This window comes from Ixodes scapularis, unplaced genomic scaffold, assembly GCF_016920785.2.
Source record: "Ixodes scapularis isolate PalLabHiFi unplaced genomic scaffold, ASM1692078v2 PGA_scaffold11__112_contigs__length_91849675, whole genome shotgun sequence".
Lineage (NCBI taxonomy): Eukaryota > Metazoa > Arthropoda > Arachnida > Ixodida > Ixodidae > Ixodes > Ixodes scapularis.
In genome coordinates this window covers 48,878,737-48,883,285 of record NW_024609837.1, presented here as the reverse complement: position 1 = coordinate 48,883,285, position 4,549 = coordinate 48,878,737, and the positions used below count along the sequence as shown (strand labels likewise).

The 4,549-nt window shown below is 51.1% G+C and overlaps 1 pseudogene; it reads right to left on the bottom strand.

The window, feature by feature from the left end:
* Positions 1–2,369: 2,369 nt before the first annotated feature.
* Positions 2,370–3,311, bottom strand: LOC115318868 (annotated as a pseudogene).
* Positions 3,312–4,549: the final 1,238 nt, after the last annotated feature.

Sequence of the window (4,549 nt, the reverse complement as noted above, 5' to 3'; positions counted from 1 at the left end):
AGACAAAGCATGGCAGGTTCAAACAATGACTCTCCCCTCTCCCCTGTCACTTCACCAATCGTGTTTCGATTTCACTTTCCAAACTCCGCCCAAGAAATGCATAATGTTTTCTCCCTTGTCATTTTACCAATCGTGTTTTGATGTCACTTTCCCGAATTCCGCCCAAGTAACGCACGATGTCGTCTCCCTCGGCATGGTAAGGTCACCCACCCGGTTCCAGATGCCTTTCCCCGATCACTGGACGGTCGTCGACCCTCTCTACCTCCTTTTAGCAGGCAGTTTAGGAGGGTCCGCATTTCGGGAACCCGAGGCGCCGGGTCGGCCAAAAGTTAGCGGCCTTACACGTCCTTCCCAAAGAGTACAACTGGACACAACGACGTTCAGTTATACGAAAAACAAACACGGACCGCTGAAGCCAAACTTCACATCCATCCAATATACAAGCGAATCCTAAAATAACAATATAGACGTGCACCAAAACACACACAGACGAGGTAAAAAAAAAATCAAGTAGCGCACAATCGCCGCTCATGAGTGTCTGAGCATAACTTCCTTCAGGTGCAAGTTCCCCTCACAACACAGCGCGGGTGAATGGGAACATTCACGTCCAATCAAGTTGACATGACAGTGTTATTCTATTGGCTCCCAAGATGAATTGGGGAGCCTGGACAGTGCGTCAGCATTCCCATTGCTAGTACCCTTTCCGTGGCTGATTGTTATATTGTAGCGCTAGCGCTGTAAGGCCAACGCCCATCTAGCCAACTTCGCCCCGTGTGGAGTACCCGTCGTCAAGTATGACAGAGGGTTATGGTCAGAGACAACATTTACCACCGCACCGAAGAGCCAATGATCAAACTTCTTTAACGCCCATATTATAGCAAAGGCTTCCCTTTCTATTGTCGACCATCGTTCCTGGGTCGGTGTAAAACGATGGCTGGCAAAGGCTATATATCGGCTTCTCTTTTCCATCATCCGACATTTGTGCGAGGCAGGCACCCGCTGCCGTTGCAGAGGCATCAGTAAAAAGCCAGTATGGCTGATGAGGTCCGGGAGTGCTCAATGCCATCGCTCTACAAAGCGACTGCTTTCAAGTTTGAAACTCTCGCTGCGCATCTTCAGGCCATGGGATTGAGTTAGGTACTCTTTTGTTTGTCAACACGGTTAAGGGACCAGCAACCTGCGCGTACTTCTGTACATACTCCCGGGAATACCCACATAGTCTGAGGAGACTTCGCAGTCCCTTTTTGGTATGAGGTGGAACGAGGCCTTCAATAGCGGCTATCCTTTCGGGGTCCGGCACGTGAGTCCCAGAACCCACCACGTGCCCGAGATAGCGAATGTGCGTTTGTGCCACTTGGCATTTTCCTGGGCTCACCTTCAACCCCGCCTCCTCTAGCAACTGGAGAGTAGCGTCGAGGTGCTGCAAGTGCTCTTGCCCCGTGTTGGAAAATATGGCGATATCATCAAGGTACGCCGTCGCGTACACCTGGTGCTTAGAAAGCAGCGTGTTGACCATTCTCTGGAAGGTAGCTGCAGAATTTTTTAGCTCAAATGGCATCACTTTCCACGTACTGTCCCTCATGTGTCACGAGTGCCATGAGGGACTGACTGTATGGTTCCATTGGTACTTGCCAATAGCCAGGTATTAGGTCTACTACAGTAATAAACCTTTCGCTACCAACCCTGAATGTAAGCCTTTGTGGGTTCGTCATTGGAAAGGCGTCCCCACGGGTAACGGCATTGAGCGATCGGTAGTCGATGCACATCCGCATCGTCCCATCCTTTTTTCCTACACACGCAACTGGGTGTGCGAATTCACTCTCTACAGGGTAGATTAGCCCCCAGTCTAAAAGTTCATTAACTTGGCGGCAAACTTCTTTCTTCAGAAGTTCAGAAACTCTATACGGGAATGCCCTCTTCGGCCTGCCCGCTTCCTCTAGATCAATGCGATGCTGGCCCACTTTTGCCATTCCAGACTTCCCGGCAAAAAGTGCACCATGTTTTTCGAACAAAACTTGCACTTCTGCTCCAGCCCTCGCATCAGGGTGAGTTACCCTTTCTGGAGGTATCAATGCCTCGTTCTGACATACGGGTGTAGCTTGAGGTGCATATTTCACCTCCCAAAACTCTCGAACTTCATCGAACGCAACCCCGATATGGCTTACCCTCGCATAATAAGGTCTCATCCGGTTGGCGTGAACAACAACGGCTTTTCCTTCTGCTGTTTCTATTCTGTACGAGTGTTGTCTCTCGCACCCTATAACTGTAACTGGACCACGCCACATAGGCGCCAGCTTAGTGGTGCGGTCCGTGTCAAAAATGAGCACCTGATCACCCACTTTAAATACTTTGTTGCGTGCCTTTCGTTTCTACGCTTCGGCGTAACTACCCTGATTTACGGTGCTCGTCAGATATGCTACACTAGCTGCTATTTCGAGTTGTTTTCGCAACTGTTGCAAGTACTTCTCCGGTCTTTCTCTAAGCGTCGCTGCCACTGTCATCTCCGCCGTCCATGCTTGCTGCAAAATCGCGAGTTGGCCCGTTGGGTTTCTTCCGTACAGAAGCCGAAAAGGCGCTAATCCCGTGGTGTCATGGGGTACCTCGCGATACGCCCACAACATAAATAGAACCAGCTTATCCCAGTTCCTGGAGTCTTGCTTCATGATATGAAACAACATGTTTTTCAGCACCCGATTCCATCTTTCCACCGCCCCGTTACTTTCGGGATGTTCCGGGGTCGAAAATCTAGGGGACCAGCCGAGCCTCTCCAGCATCAGTTGTGTGAGTTGCGACTTGAAGTTAGTTCCCTGGTGGGAGCGAATCATCTCTGGTACAACCGTGCGACTGAACATTTCGAGCAATGCGTCGCACGTTGCCTTTGCAGTCAACGAGCGAAGGCAGACGACCTCTGGCCACCTTGTGCATAAATCCCCTAAGCAAGGCACGTACTTGTACCCTCTCGCCAACGGCGTTTCAATGGGCCCTATAATGTCCAAATTAACTGCCTAAAAGGGATGTTTAGGCCTTGTGAGCGGGGTAATCGGCACTTTGTCACTGCGACGTCGGTCTGATCGAATCTGACAGTTATGGCACGATTGACAGTACTCCGAGACTTCCTTTTCCACTCCAGGCCAGAAGAAACTATACTTTATGCGAGTCTGAGTCTTTTTTGGCCCCATGTGTGCTCCCCAAAGTGACTCGTGGGCCAGCTGTAGCACCTCTTCGCTTCTCTCCCTGGAAAGAACTAGTTGCCTGACCTTTACACAAGCTATCGAGTCCCAGTGATAGAGCAGTCCATCGGCGACAAACATGCCTGACCTCCCGGTCTTGGAGTCTTCCCGCGCCTTCTTAGGCTATCGTCGGTAAGCTGAGCTGGGCGAAATGCCTCTCTCTGGACCAACGACGGCTCCGTCTCTTCAACCTCATGAGGTTCAGATTCGGCGGGAGGTTCGTCATCTTTCTGCCGTAAAGCTGCTCCACACGTTAGCGGATCATAGTTTTCATCTTTCATGCACCGCTGTTCTTTCAGTTTAATAGGATCGGCCGCCGCCCCTGCCTGTAAAGCCTGATGTCTTCATCCTGCGCTTTCAATGGTTCCCAACCATCCTTTGACAGTGGACAGTCTACCCCCCTCGCAAGTTGATTAGTGAGCGCGCGCACTAACTCTATCCTTTGAGGTTCTTTCACCGTTCCGATATCGCTTGCTTCTATTGGCAGCGTTGCTAGCTTTGCCTGGAGTGCTTCGCCAAAGGCTGACATCAGCTTCACTGTACCCGACGGGTCTCTCAATGCCTCTGGCACTAGGCTCTCGCGCATCACCGTTATTTCACTACCCGTATCTAGCACCGCGTCGATCTGTATGTCTCCCCAGACCAACTGAATGGGCTGAAATTGTGACCTGCTGATGTTAGAACTCGAAATCCTCATCTCTCCTTTAGCAGTTAAGATATTTCCCTATTCCAACAGTTCCTCATCTGCAACCGTTACCGCCTGTACTTTGAATTTTGATCCGTTTTCCAGCTTTCGGGGTCCTTCGTTACCCTTCGAACGGGGGCATTGCTTGGCCATATGGCCTTCTTCGTGACACGGAATCTCGTCGTACGACACTCTTCAGTTACAGTCGAACTCTCCCCATTCTGCTTCGTCTCCCATTTTCGTCTCTTCATGAGACAAAGCGTGGCAGGTGCAAACAATCACTCTCCCCTCTCCCCCGTCACTTCACCAATCGTGTTTCGATTTCACTTTCCGAACTCCGCCCAAGAAACGCACAATGCCCTCTCCCTTGTCATTTTACCAATCGTGTTCCGATGTCACCTTCCCGAATTCCGCCCAAGTAACGCACGATGTCCTCTCCCTCGGCATGGCAAGGTCACCCACCCGGTTCTAGATGCCTTTCCCCGATCACTGGACGGTCGTCGACCCTCTCTACCTCCTTTTAGCAGGCACTTTAGGAAGGTCCGCAGTTCGGGAACCCGAGGCGCCGGTCCGATTAGTGGCGTCGCCTTCGACGACAAGTAACGCACAATGTCCTCTCCCTCGTCATGGCAGG